The sequence below is a fragment of the Ambystoma mexicanum genome, chromosome 3q (assembly GCF_040938575.1).
Source record: "Ambystoma mexicanum isolate Mex_15411 chromosome 3q, UKY_AmexF1_1, whole genome shotgun sequence".
NCBI classification, from domain to species: Eukaryota; Metazoa; Chordata; class Amphibia; order Caudata; family Ambystomatidae; genus Ambystoma; species Ambystoma mexicanum.
The window spans coordinates 797029579-797050880 of NC_090926.1; positions in this window are offsets into that span (position 1 = coordinate 797029579).

Consider the following 21302-nt stretch of genomic DNA (forward strand, 5'->3'; position numbering starts at 1 on the left):
CTTTGAAACAGTATTTACTTACTATATAAGCGCCTAACAAGCGAACAATAAATACAATAAATAAACTGTGGCCAACAACAGCAACACCTTACAAAACAAACCCCCTCGGATTCAGGGAACAAATGAAAACCAAGCTATTTAAACAAGCTTCCATCAACTCGAGTTTACACCAACGTCCTAATTTGCCGAGCTCCTGACAGAGTAGGATGCCAATCAAGTAGCCTTGGTCCAATGAGTCCACAGGCCGCTTCCCTACAACAGTGCATGCTTTCCGGACCCTTGTGCTTATGGTCTGTAAAGGACCTCAAAGAAGGGTACAATACTCCCAAGATGTATCTGGTGAACCCTTTCTCATGCATTTACATACAGCACCAAGGAGTCCCACAGACTACATCAGGAACCCAGATCGCTGACTTGCTTGCATGTATCCTCTTATCCCCAGCAAGCTCCCCCTATTATCATCACCAAGGACTGTGAAAGTTCTGCCCACTTCCTACTCTGCCTTTTTCCCTAGGGTGCCACAAAGCAAGGCCTGTGGCAGCGGGAGTCTTACAAATAGGGATAGATAAATAAATGTATGCTATTGTACAGTAATCCCTTGTTTTCTCTGCTGAATACAAGGTTGACTGTATTGCAAGGATTAGTCGCTCTGGCATTGTTCCCTGGCACCAGAACAGGTATATGGGATTCAGGTTCTGTCAGAAAGGCCTTGGGGTTGGAGCGGATAAATTACGCCTCTGCTTCTGTGAGATGCCTCTGCTTCTGTGAGGTGAGACGGCTGTGTTCAATGTGAACATTGGCTATGGTTTGGATTGCAGCAGCTGTGCAATGCTCCTCTTTCATTTTGCACAAAACCGTGAATGCGTTTGTTCAAGTGAGATAAATAATCTCCAATGGCATTTACTAGTCTATTCATTGCTGGCATCATTCAACTATTAAGAAAAGGATAACCTAATCCCTGTGAAATTGTCATTTGTTGTCTGAAGCAACAAGCATTGCCAAATCTGTGATCTCTTGTTAAACCTTTACTCGACTTTACCCATAACGTTTGCTTTGAAATTGCTCCGGCTTATGTAAGTGCTGTTTAAACTGTCATTGTGCCATGTTAATAGATATGCTGCGCTATGGGCATCACTCATCTTGGGCAGTGGAACTGCAGATAACCATCTTTTTCGGTTTCGGCCCCATAATCCCAAGGAAACTGCGTTTGGCTTATAGACGAGGAATCTACATTTTGGTATGAAAGGGTTGTTTGATTTATGCTGGTTCAGGGTCATCTCATTCATTAGAATATCATGTATGAGCTTCTCATTGATCTAAGGAGCTGCAAGCTGCTTCCAAGGGCATTCCCTTTCAAAGTCTTCTGTGCTTGGTCCTTTTGTCAATTTCATAGTGCCATCTTGCCATACAGTTCTTGTACGTGTAAGAAATGCGCAATCACGTATTCGTATATATGTGGCCTTGAAGTGAGATCCCATGGAGGAAAAAGAACCAGCTATAAAAAAACAACATTAAAAGAGTCGAAAATGGATGGGTTGATTCCTTTATTAATATACGTGATCCTCTCTTATCGATATACACACCCCTACAGTAATGGTTGGATGGGAATGATATACTAGGGATTTTAAAGTAACATTGCATTTTTTTAAAATTCTGTTATAGTTGCTTTCTTGTGAGGATCTTCTTTAAACCTTGATGTTGGTATTTCCAAAATGTGTAGGTTTTACATTTTTGTAGGTAGTAATTTCTTTAGTGTTTGTATTTATTTGCCTTTATTTTGCTCTTTCACATAAGTGCTTAATAATAACAATACATTTACGGTACAAAATGTTAGCAAAAATGAGAAAGGAAAAGAAAGAAAATTGAGTAGAAAAATCATTGACTAGACAGAGAAGAGAGTAGGTTTTGAGCTTAGTGTGAAAAAGATGAAGGGAAGGCGATGAATGAATAAATAGGGGGAGAGAGTTCTAGTGTTTAGGTGCAAGAAAAGAAAACAAAACGGAAATAAGCAAATGGTTGTTTAGGAACAGTAAGAAGGAATTGAAATGGTGGGGGAAACAGGAGGAAGAGTAATTAGAAACAATAGAGGAAAGATAGAGGGGAGCGAGATCATGGATGCACTTGTAAACGATACTGAGAAAATTAAAAATAATGCGAGATTCGAAGGGGAGAAAGGAAATTGTCAGAAGAGAAGAAGTGATAGAAGTGGGAAATAGAAGAGTTATATGCCAAGCAAAGAGGGGCAAGTTGAGAGGCAGGAAGGTCAAGGAGAAGAGCAGAACAACAATCAAAGCAAAAGAAAGTTATCAACATAATGAGGAGTTTGGTAGCCCGGAATGGTAAATAAGGAAGTGGTCGACAAATATTAAAAACAATGAAATGACAGGTCTGAGCAGTAGCTGGGATCTAAGAAGAAAAAGAAAGTGAAGACTCCAAGATTGCAAACTGAAGAGGAGAAAGGGAGTGAGGATGGGGAAGGAAAGGGCAGTTGGAGGAATGGAGGTTGGAAAAGTTGAGGCAGGAAAGAATAGAACCTCAGTTTTGGTGGAGTTTAATCAAAGGCAGTGAGAGAGCATCCAGTGTTAGATTGCAGAAAGACAATTTTAGATAGCAGAGTGAAGGAAATCAGTGAAGAAGGAAAACGAAAGAAAGATTTGAGTATCGCCAATGAAAAACATGATACAATAACTCAAATGAAGAGATGAGAGCAGAGAAAGGGATAGTATTAAGAGAAAATAAGAGACCAAGTACTGAGCCTTGAGGGACATCATAAAGGAAAGGTTAATAAGGGTAGATGTGCCCAGCCCAAGAGACAGAATAAGAACTACCTGAGAGAGAGGAGCAGAACCACTGGAGAACAGAACCTGATATACCACCTGAAGTAAGGGTGGAAAGAAGGATAGAGTGATCAACAGTTTCAAAGGCTGCATAGTGGTAATCTTGACCTTTTTTACATTTACTCTTTGCAATTTTACTTCATTGTATTTTTGAGGGGACATTGTTCTCCCCACCTCTGTGTTCTCTGAAGGATTGTCTTTGTGCTGAGTGCACACAAGGTGAGACATGACACAGCCACTTATGGCCTAGGTACCAGTGAAGCCCTATAGAGCTCCGCGGTGATTTGTATTCATGACACAACTGTTAAGGTTCTGTTATAAACAATGTTCCTTGGGTTATACTGTGATGTGTGTATTGTGATGGCATAGCAGCGTTTGTCACACCACCATAAAGGTTTTATAATAGTGTCTATGTATCTTTGGCCGATCTATCTACCTATCGATGATGTGCTTGGGCTTGATTGTAATATTACACATTGCAAGTGTTATCTGTATTCGTTTCTTTATTTTTGTTCATAATATTACATTAGGAATATTCTGCATGTTTGTCTGCTTGTGCGTATTTGTAATTTTACGCCTTACGAGTATTCTACTTATTCAAATCCTTCTACTTGTTTTAAATTTTACACATTACACATTATGAGCATTCTGCACTTGTAAAAAATATAAATTCTTATTTTTACAACTTAAAACCTCAGGTTTGACTTTGAACATTTTTAAGCGTAAAGTGTATATGCCAAAAATCTCGAAAAACGAATCTATCTTTCTGACATCCAATCTATCTATCTATCTATCTATCTATCTATCTATCTATCTATCTATCTATCTATCTATCTATCTATCTATCTATCTATCTATCTATCTATCCATCCATCTATCTATCTATCTATCTATCTATCTATCTATCTATCTATCTACAGGCCTATCTATCTAGGAGCCGATATATCGATATCATTGGACCAGAATGAGGATGCACGCAGTAGTGATAATCAGGCACATGGACGAGGATGCACGTGGTGATAATGCTGAACAAAGAAAATAGTATTTGCAGAAATGGTAATAAGGGGCTGTTGCGAAGATGAGGGATATGTGTATAATATGAGGGATTGTGATGAGGATGAGTGATGCGGGGGTATTAAGGGACTGTGCCAAAGATGGGCAATAGAAGGGTAATGAGGGGCTTTGGTTAGGATGAGAGATGCAAAGGTGTAATGAGGGACTGTCATGGTCTATGGCAAGGAAGAGGAATGATGGGTTAATGAGGGACTGTAAGGATGATAATGAATGCTGTGGTAAGGATAATGAGGGATTGTGAAGTGGATGAGGGATGCTGCGCTGGGGATAGCCTAATGAGGGATTATAATGGAAATGAGGGATACTGAGATAATGGAGGACTGTGATGATTATGTGGGATGTCTGGGCAAGGGTAGTGACAGAGTGTGGGGAGGATGACGGCATGCAGGGGTAAAGGAAATGAGGTATTGTGATGAGGATAAGGGATGCCGGCGGTAATGAGGGACTGTGACGAGGATGAGGGATTGCATAGTAAGGGCAATATGGAACCGTGGCGAGGATGAGGGATGCCAGGGTAATGAGGGATTGTGATGGGTAACAGAGATGCCAGGGGTAATGATGGATTATGATGAAGATGAGGGATGTTGAGGAAAAGGTAGTGGGTGACTGTGACGAGGATGGATGGGGATGAAATGATAATAAGGGACTGTAATGAGGATGGGGGATGCAGATAAAATGAGAGTCTGTCTTTAGTATGGGGGATGCCGGAGTAATGAGGGACAGTGCTGAGGATGGGGAAAACTGAAGTAAAGGTAATGAGGTACTGTGATGAGGAGGAGGGATGCCAGAGTAAAGGAAATGAGGCACTGTGACAAGGAGGATGAATGTTGGCATAAGGGTAATGAGGGACTGATACTAGGAAGAGGGATGTAAGGATAAGGGTAATGAAGGTTGCTGTTATAATGAGGGACCTTGACAAAGATGAGGGATCCAGTGGTAATGAGGCCCTGTGATGTGGAGGGTTGCAGAGGTGAAAAGGACTGTGGCAAGAGCGAGGGTTGCAGATGAAAAGGGTGACTGTGGCGATGATAAGGTACGTGCTGGGAATGAGAGACTGTGACCGGGATTAGAGATGCAGGGGTAATGAGGTAATGTGATAAAGATTAGAGATGTAGTGCTAATGAGGGATTGTGACGAGGGTGAGGGATAGAGTGGTAATGAGGGACTGTGAGGATGAATGATGCAGGGGTAATGATGGGCAGTGACGAGGAAGAGGTTTGCGGGGTAATGAGAGACTGTGATGAGGATGAAGATTGTGCAGGTAAGGAGGACTTCTGCTTGTTTATAATAATACACATTAGTATGGGGACCAGTTAGAGACATATTTCAAGATTCATAAACATACATACTACATAGTGAAAATGCATACATCATATAGTGAGAAGTTATTTATCACATATTGAGATGCATCTATTCTGTAGTGAAATCCATATGCTGGACACTAAGAAACATATATTTCATACTAAGCTATATATAAAGTACAATGAAATGCATACTTTCAATTTTGAAATATATACCCTTAGCTCTGGGAGACATATATTCTATATTGAAATGTATACACAGTAAATTGAAATGTATATATCACATATTGAAATAGATAAAAACATATACACTGCACACTGAGGTACATGACATTGTATACTGAGAGGTGTTTACTGTATATTGAGAGGCAAACATATACTGGCATACATATGATGCACAATGAGATACATAGACAGTTTCCTGAGATGTATATACAGTATTTTGAGATGCATACAATATATTTTGAAATATACTCACTGTACGCTGAGATGCATTCATTGTATACTGAGCCGCATGTAATTGCACATTGAAATTAATACCATACATGGTTAACTATATACAAATTGTAGATTCAAATAATTAATAAAAACACATTATTGAAATTGATGCATGATACAGTGAGAACTGGTTTATGTTCTATACTGAGGGGCATAAACTGCTATAATAAAATGCATCTACTAAATGCGAAAAAAGCATACTGTAAACTGAACATTGTGCATTCAAATATTTATTCTATGCACTGTGTCAGGAAGGCATGGTCTCAAACAGTAAGACAGATACACGCGACCACAGTTCATGGTTTTTTATTGAACTTCAATTGTGTTTGAAAGATGCCTAGCTAATCCTATATTTAAAGATGGGAGCAAGCTACGACCATCAAATCATAATAATGCAGTCCTAGTTGAGTCTGTCAAAATAAAAGGGCCTTTACTAATAAACCTATTGCCAATCCTTACTTTTAAATACAAATAGTGTGGGAAACAATGATATGCAAAAGAAAAGTGTTCAAGAAATGATATTTCAGGATATGCAAGCCTTTGGCTTCCCTTCCCCATGTTTTCAACACGGGACAAAGCGGCACACTGAAGCTTAATCCAGTCTCTGGCTTCTCTAGCATGAGGATGCAGTTCAAAACTTCAATACCACGGCCTTCTGCGCAAAAGTCTCTTTGCCATTCAAAGTCTCTTATTTCAGAGGGCCTAATGCAACACTACAAACATCAAAGGTTCCTTTCTTCATAGGATTTCAGATGTACAAATTCTTGTGTGATTTTCTGTTCACCCCGGGTGCCCCTGCACCGGGCTCGGACCCACTTTAACACAAAACCTTCAATTGATCTCCCTCTGCCAGGCTTGGACCAATTTCATGTACTTTTCCAAACTTTCTCTATTTCATCAAAATCAAAGACTTTTTTTGTTCTCTTTCAATTGGTCTCCCTCCACCGGGCTCCGACCAAATGTATCTACTGTTATTACTACTCAGATGGATACCTTACAGAGACCTTTGATTGAGCATGCACGTGGTGCTGGATCACTGCGGCAAAGGTATTGTAGCTTGCTTTAAAATTCAATCACTCAGCCATTTAACTTCACTTACATCTATTATTACATGCGTTTTAACAATGTTCTTTCCAGCGCTCGCCATACAATGCTGCTACTTGCAACATTGGCTTAATCGCAGACCGTCTCTTATCCGTCTCCCCAACTCACTGACTTTGTTGACTTCACTGATGCTGCTTTGTTCTTGGAGTCTTGTACAGAGGGGTGGCCCTGTCCTCAAACATTTGAACTACACTTGATTGTTGTAGTCACAATTTTGACACTTCCCCAAATTAGTGTTAATACATCTACAACAGTATGCATCATTGGAGGAAAGTTCAAATCCAAGTACTGGAAAAACAATTGTGGTGTCCTGTATTAATTAGGCCACATGTATGCACATTGGTAATTCGGTGTAGAAAACTAAAAATTACACATAGAAAATAAATTGAAAATAAACCTTGTCATCAGCTCAGTGAGTGGTGTAAACAGAACAGCATGTATTGCAAATATTTAGTGCATATTTAAAAGACATTACATGTTCAATGGTGACAGGTGGTCACTAAATTTGGACCGTTTTTGTCCGTACAGTCCAGAGTTCTAAAGTGACTTTTTTTTAAAATATACACAAGATTCAACAAATTTGGGACAGTGTGTTGACTGCACACTACTGTACTAGTACTGTGTTCTGTTGCCTGTGTTCAGTGTATCAAAGTATTGCAGTGACAAGTGTTGTGCAATGCCATAGCAAATATTGTAACAATACACCAATACATCAATCATTTATATACAACAGGCTAGCAAGAACCTACCTGCTACCCTTCACCTATTTATCATTGGTCAACACTAGAATGCCCTTATGTTCAAAGCAAATCCTTACTCATAAGGCAAGTATATCATTGGTGGATCCCTCTACCAGGGACCTAAAACAATATACTGATTTTAAACACTTTCATTACAGTGATTTTAAATTCCCAACATGTTTCATTCTTACACTTCTTATAACGTGCACTAAGAACTTCTTCAGGGGAATCGACGGAATGTATAAAATCTTCACACTCCTCCAGTGTGGTTTTATGCATAAAAAAAGAGGGACGCAAATTGACTGATTCTTCATTTCAACTGTTCTGTTCGAGGCTGTGGAAACAATAGAAACAGCTCTAATTAGTGCTGTTATTTTGAAAACGTCTTCAACTATAAGGAAGTAAATAACTTACAGGAGACTCACTGTAACAGAAGTCCAAAGGTGTAGAAACACAATGGGGTTAAAGCACCTAATCAATAGGCAGCAATCTGTGGAAATATGACATGAAAGACTATTTGAAGAGCATGCACCACCTTACAAACCTACTCTTTTAAGTTTTTTGAGGGCAATTCATAACCCAATTACTGTAACCTACTTCAAATTAAACTACTAATTGGGTCATTAGCACGAAATACGGAAAGTATAGCCGTCAGGATATACACCGTCGTTTGAGCAGCCTCGTACAACTGGTAATATATGTCAACTCTAATGTGTGGGCATCAAAATTCAACACAGTGAGCCTCATTAAAAAACAAAAATATACCTTCATAAATCGAGTAAGCCTTCTTAATATTAACTGCCTCTTGATAACTATACCATTACATTTCATAACAGGCTTACCTTCCGGTTTTCCATAATACTCTTGTAATCAAAACACAATTTGTGATTTTGCCATGTGTTTCACAGTACAAACGAATGCCACTGCGTCTCTATCTAGCTCTCATCAGCAGTACCAGTTATTGTTAGTTATTGTTCTTTAAAAGCTGCCGATAGAAGTAACAATAATGTGTCACCAAATGTGAACACACTTCAGATTACATAGTAGTCAATCTAGACAACAACTGCCCATTATAGCAAAAAACGTGTTCGTTTTTCCAAAGCTTACCTCTGTTAACTCCCGCTTCGCGGTCAGTGTATGATCTGTAGCACCAATGTGTCCAGCCATGTTGAAACATGTACGAAACAAATATATCAACGTGGTTCAGAAGGGTTCTATTCCCTTTTCCATGTCGTTCTCTCTAAGGCCGTATACCCTGATGGGCAGCCATCTTTGAGTGAAGTAAACTATCACTCATTAATGTTGGTATAACTTCTTAATTCTTGTCAATTCAGTGCACTCTTGCTCTTTAAATAGTTTGTACAGATATTTCAGACAATGAACAACTCAGCATGTATTCATAAAGCTGAACATGAAACATGTTAAAATTTAGAAAATGGTAATAAAAAATGTCAATCAATTATCTCAAGTCAGTTCACTCTTTTTAAATACCACTGGATAGATTGAATGCTTAGTCATTACTTATAATAACATACTTATCACTTAGTCTTCTGTAAGTATATATAGGTAGGATCAAAATGTTTACTCCATACCAAAATACTTCTGGGTCTAAAGGAACTCCTCGTAATGCTTTTTGCCCTTTAAATGCTAGTATACATTATCTTAGATGTGTGTAATGAATGCCCGCAGTGGAACATATTATCCCTTTATCAGTAAATTATATTGTCATGTTACGTTTTCTCATCAAGTCCCATCCTGATATGTTAACTGTCAGGAATACAATAGTGCCATAAATATGATGTTTTCTCCTGTTGCAATTGGTAATTCGTCAGTAAAAGGAATCACACTCAAAACCCCAGAGAATCCCTGCACATTCATGTTAATGCCAGACATTGGATACTTTCTCTCTCGAACACAGGAATGTGTTGCTGGAGATCCTGTATTCACATTCCATTGTGGCATTGTCAACTGTGTATCTGTACTTGTTGTTGTGTTTGCATAGGCGCTTGCTGTGGTTACCCTTGTGGTGACTGTGGGTGCAGCGGAACCTGCTGCTTTTGCTGTATTTTCGGTGCACCTGTCCGATACTGTGTGTTATCTTTGGCGTAATACTCTGGTGGTATATTCTGTACTATACGGTCTGTACTATACTGTCGAAAATAGCCCATCCCCCCTCTTGGAGCTTGCCAGTTCTGCATGCCGCCTCTACTTCTACATGTCCGGCCCATATGTCCCATTCTCCCACAATTACAACATTGCTGCAGCTGTCCTTCACTAAATCCTGCTCCCCTTGAGGGTGTTGAAATCTGCCTCCTCATCCTCTAGGTCCATTCCATACCCCCACATGGCCCAAAGTCTACTTGGTACCCTACATTGATTGGCTGTGTAGGCTATAACTCTCGTGTAGCCACTCCTTCACCGCTCATCAGTACTGCTCCTTCTATGGCATATTTTCACAATTATTTCTGAACTGACATTGCTTACTCAAGTTTCCTATTCTCAGCTTTTTTCTTATTCTTCTCTTGTAACAGTCTACAATGATGTATGATAGTCAACTGTATTTCTGGCCATGGCTTCTCTTCCATCCCTACTTGTTTTTTTATCTGCCTTTGAACTGGCTCAGAAAGTCTCTGACATAAAATATGATAAAATAATGTTTCATCCCATGGTTCTCTCGCCTCAAGACGCTAATGCTCTTGAATCTCCTGAATATAAGCAACGGATCTTCTATCGCTCCCATTTTCCATGTAATAATCGCATCTATGTCTGACGTATCAAAGTATTCTACTCTAAGTACCCTCCATACTTATGCTCTGCAATTATTGAATGGCGCTCCATCTTGTGTCGTGTTTTGTGCTTTCACCCTTGCATATCCTCCTCATCTCCAAATGTCGTCAGCTCTTTCCCCTAGAATAGCTGCTAGTGGGCCTTTTATGTCACCCACTGCTAATGTCATTCCCGCTGTCATTCTTTCTAACCCTTAAATCCATTTACCCACTCTTGCAGTCAACTGGCTAATTTGCATTTTAAATTATCTTTATCCATCTGTGGCCATGGTATATATTGTCGTTGGTTTCCCCCTTTCTCTAATAATGGGAATTGTGTGAATCCTGTTCTACAATCGCATCCACCTATGATTCTTATCTTCCAGATGGGGCTAGTTTCACCTATTCTTCTTTGCTCAGGCAAAGATCTTAATCTACTTACATAAGGCATGGGCATTTTGCCTATGCTATGCAACCATTCTTGTGGTCGTTCAGGATATGATATAGGTTCTGTTGTGCTTCCTTCTGGTTCTTCTAAATCTGACCACTTTACCCCTCTTTCTATATTTGGGTCTGTCAAAGAGCCACATAAATCCTCTCCTTGGTCTTCCTCGTTTTCTTCCCTTTCTTTGTCTGACATCATTATACCCCAACTGGTATGGCTGTTATCCCTTTCCTCGTCATCAAGGTGTAGCCTGTTTATGGCCAGCATTCTATGCTTGTCCATCATTATGTCATCTGATCTACCTCTTTTTTTGCTCGATGGAGATCCTTCGATACTCCCTATAGTCTCACAACCATCTTTTTTGGTCATCTGCCTACATCATTCCCAGATTCTTTTCCCTATGCCTTCTGACTCATGCTCATCGGCCCATGTCACCACTCTAGGTATCTCGTTCAGCTCCCTACGGGGCTGTAGTAATCTTCTCCCTTCTTCCCATTGTTCTCATACTCCAACTGGTATTACACATCTATTGACAATGTGTTCTATTTTGTCATCCCTTTGTCCCCTACTTCTTCTCATTTCCTTCTCCTATTGCTCTTCCCGTCTTCTCATCTCCCATTTCTCTTCTTCCTCTCGCCTTCTTTGCAACCTTCTTTCTTTCAATCTCTGTGTTTCTATGTCCTCACATGTCTTCTTTTTCCCATCGTTTCTCTCTCTTTCCTTTACCTGCTCTTCATACCTTCTTTGTTCTTCCTTTCGCTTCCTCTCTTTTTCCTTCTCTTCTTTGCCTGCTCTTTCTCATTATTTTTCCTTTCTTTCCTGTTCCTCCTTTTCTTCTCTTTTTCTTTAACATCATCAATACTATTTCCATCTAATTTGAATAATATCTGTCCTGCCAGCCACTCATTCTCTACATTTGTCAATTCACTCTGCTTCCTCTTTCTCTTTTTGTTTCTCGGTCTCTTCTTCTATCTCTATTAGTTTGTCCTGTCTTTAGTAACACTACTCACATTTACTATGTCTAGACATATATTTGCGTTCTTTAATCTTACTTTCTTCTGCACTATTTTCACTACTATACACAGGGGGTGCATATATCAGAATAATATATCCTGCTGCGTCTTTGAACTTCTTTAGAAGATAGAATCCCTGTTTCTCATTGGTCGTGCTACTATCTTCAGAAGGAGAAAGAGGAGCTCAGGGTGCTGCGCTCTCCCCTTCATGCTGCTTGAGCATCCTCTCCTTCTCGGGTGGCTCTTCTCTCTCTCTTTGATACATTTTTCATTGGTCTAAAATAGCTAACTTTTTGTAGCCTCTTCCCTGTGTACATAGCATGTAAGTATGTTGTCATATGTTTCAATACTTGTTGTTGTGTCGGCATAGGCGCTTGCTGTGGTTGCCCTTGTGGCGACTGTGGGTGCAGTGGAACCTGCTGCATTTGCTGTATTTTCGGTGCACTTGTCTGATACTGTGTGTGATCTTTGTCGTAATACTCTGGTGGTATATTCTGTACTATACGGTCCGTACTATACTGTCGAAAATAGCCCGTCCACCCTCTTGGAGCTTGCCAGTTCTGCATGCCCCCTCTACTGGCATAATACTCTGGTGGTTCTGTACTATACTGTATAGAAAATAGCCCGTTCTCCCCCTTGGAGCTTGCCAGTTCTGATGCATGCCCCCTCTACTTCTACATGTGTCGGCCATATGTCCCAATCTCCCACAATTACAACATTGCTGCAGCTGTACTCCACTAAATCCTCCTCCCCCTTGAGGGTTTTGAAATTCGCCTCCTCAATATCTAGGTCTATTCCCTCTACCACATGGCCAAACGTTGTACCCGATGTAAGCCAGGATGTCATGTGGAGTCAACTCAGGTCAGTATGTGTACTGGGTAAGTCAGTCATGGCCCATGGCCTATTCATTGCTTTCTTGGTGATGCATTATGGGACTTGTAGTTTGCTCACATTAATTCTCATTCCGTTCTCCATGTGTATCACTGTGCTGTGTCTTTGTCAGATTGACTACTGCTACTTCCCACAAGCCAGGTACGCTGTGTGTGTCCATGTACTCTGGTAGGGTTCTGTTCCTCAGTCCCATGGTATCATGTGTGGCACCAGGGTATCGGGCAAGCAGTGGCTGATCACATGTCATTTGGACATTCATGGAATGGAACTGTTTCCTGTTCCAGTATGCCTGCTCCATTGCCAGAGGGCACTAATGTCACATGTGTGTAATCCGCCGCTACATTGGTGTTGGGGAACTGGGCAATAACATAGAAACCTGCCTTTGCTGTGTGCATCTGCACCTGGGTAGTGGGCATCGAGATGTGCTGATGGGCATCAGTGCAGTTACGACTTGTTCCAGCACCTTTAAGAACGTTGTCTGGGACGTCCCAAGCAGCGTCCCAATAGTGTGCTTGAATCTCCCCATGGCACAGAAATGCAGGATGGACACAAGCTTTACCAGTGGGAGAGGGGGTCGCAATTCTGATTGCGTTGGAACTTGGAGATCAGCCTCGATCACAGTGATGTGCCAAAACTGAGGGTATTCTCATTCCTACTTCACTTGGATCCTGCAGGTGGCCAGGGGAAGGCCATCACTTTTGGATCCTGACCCTGGGGGTGGAAAAGCGAAGGAGGATCACCTGGGTGGAGAGTCTTTGAGGATTGGGAGTGGGGTGCCCTCGGGCAAGACATGGTATACCTCTTTGCCTATTGACAACCAACCTAACCATCCACCAACCTTATGGTCTATCATAAACCAGCTCCCCTCATTTCCTCACATGTGACACTTGACAGTACTGGTACGAAGAAGAGGCAACTAAGTGTAATAAAGACTACAGTCTTTTAACACTTTAGCACCGGGACGAGGAAGATGCCTACAAAGAGCTGTGAGGGTCATGCATGTCCCTTTAATCATGGTTAGGCAGGGCTAATCAAGCATCCACTCCTACAGCCTCTCAAGGGGCTACAGGTGTATAAAGGTAGACCAGCCCAGCAGAGGAAGAGGCAACAGGGAGTCCAGCAGGAGACCCTTGTGAGGAGGCAGTCATGGTGGGACCGGAGAAAGAGCCAGGATGCCGGCAATTATCCCAGAAGACTTGTGGGACCTGGTACGAGTGGGCTGTGGATTTCCCACAGGTCTGGGAGACTCCATAACCCAGAGCGAGCAGCAGGAGATGCTGAGGAGCCCGGAGCAGCGAGGACGCTAACCGCGTCCAGGGAGAAGCTTTGGAGCTGCCGCTGTGGGGAAGGGAACACACGGCAGGCAAGCAAAGCTCACACCATGGATTTCCCGGCCATGGAAGTCGAGAGGAAGTCGTGGGAACCACCGGGAAGAGATACATAAGACCGGAGAGTGTTGGGATGGTGTTCAAGCACCAGAGCGCTACTATAGGACCGCGGATTAACAACAGTCTGTGAAAGTAAGCAAATAAATACATATTGAATACCAAAATAAGTGGAAACTTAACATTGAAGCAACCAAATGTATATTGGATACCGAACTGAAGGAAAACTTAAAATTAACCAACATAAATACACGTTGAACACACAACCGCAAATAAACAATAGTGAATGTATGTTGCACAATGATTTAACTTAAACTTTGAAGTCAAGTAGATTAAATGCTGAAGGGAGCAAAACAGTGACATTTTATGAGTGAAGGCAGTACAACAAGGCCACAGAATGGAAAAAGGTGTGTGACACATGGAGGCAGAACCATAAGACTAGCAAGGAGAAGCCAGAAGAGTGCAAGACTACACATAAAGCCAAGAGGCCAATAATAGGAACTTAGTAAAGGTGACTTGGTGCACAGGAGCAAGTGCCAACTGTATTGAAACATAGCATCCGGTACCTTCTTTTGTATTCTATTTATTTAATTTAACTGTGTTGGTTTATAGTAAACCTTTACAATATAATACAAAAGACATATAAAAAAACACAACATACTCGCATAAATAATTAATCCATCTAAAAACGTACACTTTCACATTAAAACATACAGTCAACAATTACATTCATAAAAGAGGAAGGTGAAAAATACCAATATTGTAATAAACCTTTACAAAATAATACAAAAGTCATATGAAAATACAAACATACTCACATAAATAATTATTCCATCTTAAAAAACGTACACTTGCACATTACAATATACAATCATCAATTACATTCATAAAAGAGGAGAAAGAAAGATACCAATATCACATATTAAGCAATTTCTAAAAACATCACAAACAGTACTAACCGTCACACTAGGAGGGATCACAAATATTTTTCAGAAAGGCAGTGACTCGTAACATTAAGGCTACTGAGTTTTCGTGCCTCATTCTATGCCAGAGCCATTCTCGGTTAACACAGGAAATAGAATTCACAAATTGGGCAAAATACACTATGCGTTGACCCATAAGAGCAGGACAAATAAGTGTTTCCTCCACCCCCTCTTTTTTACAAATTCGACACCCTTGCCAGCCTTCCCCAGTTTTCATTCTCATATTCCTGATTTGATTTGTCCACATCACATTCAATCGACAACGCATGGATTCAGTCCTGGTCATCCTGGACGGATATTTACACAGGTACCCTTCCATTTCGGGGAAAGATTTCCATGCAGAATATGTCTGGCTATACATTTTTTAATTGGATACGACATTTAAGGTATCAAGCCAATCATTACCTCTAATAATTATTTTGATCTTGTTGGGTTTGTTTAATAAAGTGCAACATGCAATACCCATGTTCTTAAGCCAATTTTCACCTTCGATGTGCAAATTCTTCATAAACAAACAGAATGAGGCTTTACTAGCAGAGACAGATAAGTCGTTGCCCCTAGACATAATACATTTCCTCCATAAAAGGAGTCTTTTCCCAAGCACAAGTGAGTGCAAAGATTGTATCCCAAATTCATATCTGATGACTTCAATAGGGATACATTTGGTAAGAAAAATAAAATACCTCTCCATAGTCTACACTCAAGCAACTTTAGGTACTCCATAAAATCTGAGGCAAACAATTCCATACCATATAGGAGCCTCTTTTGTATTGTACTGATGGTTGAACCAGGGTCGACCGGATTGCTTTGATCCCTGGCGTCCCTATATAATATAGTAGTTTTCGGCATGGCTTACAGTCATGGGACACATTAACTTACCAAATGTCTTTCCTTTTGATACACGTGCTGGACCAGAGGGTGCAAGATACATCTAAGTGAACCTAACATATTCTTTTAAAGGCATACGATAAATTCATTAACACGGCAATAGGGAAGACTAAAAGTTATCATGAAAAGTACGTCACTGAACTATTCACAAAATCTTTTTGGTTCTCCACTGATGGAGACAATTCACCCTTGATGAATGTGAGCAATTGGGAACAAATTGTTTCAATTAAACAAATGAATAATATGAACAGAATTGCATGGAACAACCATGCTTGAATAACTCAGTAATGGGGCTTTGCCACAGAGTTTGGTCGTTTGGAATAAGCCACTTCTCTTCCTGGATAATAAAAATGTTGTAATACAGTGGAGCTATATAGCGAATAAGTGCATAAGAGACTGGCTCATTTTGATAATAGACACGGCTAAAGAGATGACAGACAACTTTGCCAGAGTTAACAACCCTCGAAGAAGACATTAAGAAACGTGTCACCCTTGCTACTTTTAAGAAATGGTTACAAGAAATCATAAAAAAAATGGATGATTTCCGGGAACAAATGATGCACGATATAATCAGACTTTTGAAGAAGGATCTTACTGATTTTACACATGAGAAAGCCTTTATTTATACCCTGTTATACCCTGAAGCAAGGAGACCCAATTCTCCCAGGTTAGTCCAATTCAGTTGCAGGTTCGACGGCGGCAAAAAGGACGTCTCGGCACCTTTTACTTCCTGTGTCCCAGCATGGATTCCCAAACGGGACAGTGGCGATTTCTTCGCTCTGGGTGGATGAATTGCCCCAGTTTCACTGCAGCAGGTTTGAGGGGCAAGAGGGTCACAAATGCAGTGGACTTGCAAAGGACGTTGCTGCAGCAGGGCAACACGCTAACTGCGTTTACTCCTGTCTGGGCGCACTTATCTCACTTCAGACCTGGGAATGCCAAGTGTACGAAATTCAGTATGAGGGTGCCGTGGACACAAAGCTAGCAGTACACCAAGTTTTCGAGGGCCTCCTCGAAACGATGATGGAGACAGAGTAAAGGTCCTGCATAAAATGGTCAGCCCACTGGTTGGCCCAGGGACACTTCCGAGAAAGCTTACTTGCAGGTTTTGGTGAAGGTGCCGAGAATAGTGGGTCCCACTATTCCAATGGGTCGAAGCGTCTTCACAGACCTTCTAGGGCAGCCAGATGCAGAGGGGTCCCACGGAACGACAGCGGGCTTAGGGTGCCAAACCTTCCAGCGGGTCACCAGCGGTTCCTCGACTCTCGACTCAGCTTCGTAGTTGCAGCATACTTGGATCCTATCCTTTGTTCAGTGAGAACTCAGGAGATCGACCTCATAGTGGTGCTTCCAGCCTCCTCTTATCCAAATTTTCCTTCGCGCAAAAACTGAGAGGACCCAATGGGAGATCTGCTCACAAAGACACACTCCATACGTGGAACAATCACAGACCATGGTGGTCTCAGGCATTCAGGACATTCCAGACTCTCTGGCACCCAGGATGTGTATTGGGACCAGACATCCAAGTCTACGTCCTGGAGGCACACAAACAAGGCATGCAGAAGCCCACGAAAGCATTGGGATTTGTGGGAAAATGCATGACCAAATAAGGACTGGCTCGGGTCAATTCGACCTGGGGAAGGTGAAAGGGCAAGATGGCCAAAGGACAGGACAAAGAACCTTGTGACATGGCCATTTAGGAGCCAGGCCACCTATATGTGCCAAATGCGGTTAACACGGTTAACGCGGTTATCATGGCAGGAAAGGGTTCAAAAGAATGCGAAACGGTAGCTGCCACCAGTCCTGTCCATGACACATCTGCACAGTTCATAAAAAGTTCAGTGAAAGTATCTAAGGCCTTTGGAAATGACTATAGAGCCAAGTGTGCTGTATGGTAAGATACATTGCACATTTGTTACATGTTGCACAAAAGTTGCAACATGAGAAAAGGACTAAGGGAAACAAAGTCTCCCAGTACTGACTGTCTTAAGGGCATGTCAGTTTCCCCATAAAAAGTGAGCAAAAGCCCAGAGGAGTGCAGCTGAAGGCTGTGCTTCTCTGACAAAGTCAGTCAATGGTGTCTAAACAGCAGCAAAATGTTTGGGGGTTGACACATGGAGGGAAAATTACATACACATATGAAATCTTTCCTATCAGGGTGCAAGTGGGATTACAGGACAGCACTTTCAGTGGGGTTAGTGTAAATGCAGAAAAGAGACAGTAAATTATGTAAAGCAGGTGGAATGCCACATTGAGTCATTATAACAGTGAATTAGGCCTTCTATGGCAAAGCAGAATATTTGCAAAAAGACAGCACATTCAAAGTGCATGGTGCATACACATAAAATTATGGGAATTCCCATTTGTGTAAGGTTGCATTGGTGAAAATAACCCAGATTAACTAACTAACTACCCTTATTAAATGACACTGCAATAACTAATTAGTTCTCCTAATTAACATTGCAATGTTAAAAACGGCACGGCTGCCGCCGGAGTTGCATTTTTTCCAGGGCCCGCGAATGGGGAAGAACCGGGTCATGCCGAGCTCGGCGGACCGAGTAATTGCCCATTTGAGGATGCTGGAATCAAGGGCGTCCCGATCCCCATTCTGCCCCATAGGGCTGAATGGGAATGGGGACGTCGGCTGCACCGGCACATTCAGAGTTGTGCCGGTGCATCCGACGTGCTCTGCTCGCATGTGCTGTTACACCCGCCAGGAAAAACCTGGCGGGTGAAATGACACCCGCGTACAGAGCACGTAGTATGGCGGTCCAGGAACTATGGTACAGGCATGCTTACCGGTACCGTAGTTCCCAGACCACCATGGTTGTAATGAGGCCCAAAGGGCCTCATTACGGGTTTGGAGGCAGCCATGCCCTTAATAAGGGCATGGCTGCCACCGAACTCGGGTCCAGGTCTGGGTTCCCTCAATGGGGAAATACCGGGCCATTCCAACCTTGGAGGGCCCGGTATTTCCCCATTCAGGGAACCCGGACCATCCCCATTCCCATTTGAGCCCCCATAGGGCTCAATGGCAATGGGGAGCATGCTAACAACGGGCCCGTTAATGACGGGCCCGTTGTTAGCATGCTGCCCCCCTCGTGAAACCCGCTAAGGACGTCTGGTAAAACCAGATGTCCAGAGAGGGTCCTGCAAGGGGACCTCGTAATAGAGTGGTATAGGGTTAATGGCTCCAGCGCCTTTACTGGCATTGTTAACCCCTTACCGCCCACCTCATAATGAGGCCCAAACACTTCAAAATCCAATGTAAGTGATTGTGAAATTGAGGAGAGCGTGGAATGAAAGTAGATTATTTCTGTGACTATTTAGACATGAATAAGTCATCATTTTCAACTGATTCATTGTTATTTTATTTTGCACACTGTGAATTAACAAAAGGAAATAGTCTGCAGTGCATGTGTATTTTTGCCTTTTAGATAACCGCTGCAGTGTCGAGGCTTTGAAAAGAGCACATAACTCTCTTATCATGAAATGTAATGTTTTTGTTTCTTTTTATATGTACCTGGGTCACAAATAATAATTGCAGTAGCAAAAGCAAAGTTGGTGTTGCCAGTGTTTTTTTCTTCCCTTCTTTTGGGTCTGATGGTCACTATTTAGCTAGGGAAGATAATCAAGAGGCACTCTAGTGCTTGCACCACTGTGGTAAATTAAGAAACAAAAAGGGAAAATATATATAGGCAAGCTAGAAAGCTGGTCTGTTGTATGAGTGCGTTCATCCATGCATGCTGGGGCTGAACGGGGTCCTTCAAGGGCATAAGCTAATTTCGTAGATAAGTCATTAGCACAATTTATGCACAATACACGTACAATTTATAGTTCATTAATGACATTACTGGGTTCCTTCTAAATGTGCTAAGCCTGGGTGTATGCCTACAGTCAACCCTAGTACAGGGCATAGTTATAAAACAGGGAAGGTTTGTTTTATCATATAGGGCAGTTTTATGAATATGCTCACCACTAATTTGCCACCATAAAAAGATAGTGCCAATTTACTGCCAAAACACCACAATACTAAAATACCGCCAAGTCAGATAATAGCCCAAAGACAGAACCCCTTACATCTCCCCCAACCTGTTATAGTCCCGAATCTATAGTGTTTAAGAATAGAGTTCTGGCTGAAATTGAGGCATTAAAAGCCAGAACTAATAACAGAAAGGTTTTTCAAAATGTGTCCTATGTTGAACGGAGAGCAAAACAATCGTTGAAGTCTAATAAGACAATAGTCAGCAGAAAAGTTGATAAAGGAGGTGCCATAGTAATTCAGGACAGGCAAGCGTACATTACTGAATGTGATCGCCAACTCAGTGACACTTCGTTTTATAAGGAAAATGAGTCAGATCTGACTAAAAGATTACAATCCCTGATAACGATGAAAGTATTCAATAGCTGGATTTGTATCTCCTGTTTATTACTGAGACATGGATGTCTGAATCCGCACATGATGCCATGCTTCTCGCCACTCCGCAGGGTTATTCCACCTTTCAATCCATGCGAGATAGTGGTAGAGGTGGGGGGGGGTGGCTGTCATTTTTAAACAGTGCCTGAAACTGCATGTTGTCAATTATTCTAACATTGATCATTGTGACGTGCTCATGATCAAACTCAACATAAATCCCACATCCTCTATTAGCTTACTACTGATATATCGAGCCCCTAGAACCACTCAGCTTTTTGAAGAACAATTAATGGCTATCATAGGTAACCTGTCAAAGGACATATCTTCTTTTGTCATTCTTGGTGATTTTAATCACTGGTATAATAACCCTCTCAATGAAGCCTCCCAGGATTTAACTTGATCCCTGGAGTCCATTGGTTTCTAACAACGGGTCCACAGTGCCACTCATAAGGGGGGTAACATATTGGACTGGATTGCTACAAAAAATCTCCATATTAATATTTCTACCATTATGGAATGTATCTGGTCCAATCACCACTTTAATAATTTTGAGTGGTTGACTCAAGCACCAGCAACCCATATGCCCAATAAGAATAACCATCTGAAAACATGGCGCAACCAGGAAAATGTGACACATGCTGCTTTCAAGGAGTTAGTGGTTCCGCGTCTCCCTTCATTACAGAAACATCATTCTCTTGATGACTTCTCCAAGCTATTTAGGTCAGCTAATAACACTGTATTTGATATGCTCGCCCCTCTTAAACCAGCGAAACTCAATAAATCTACCAATCAGAACAAATGGTTTTCAGAGGACATTCTAATAGCTAGACACAAGCCATTCATGATGGTTTCAACAGCAAAACTGAGAAATATCAACAGGCTATTAAAGAGCAATTGCTCACCCTTCCGAACCATATCCCGATTCTAGAGAGATCTCACCAAGGCGCCACAGTCGTTTTTT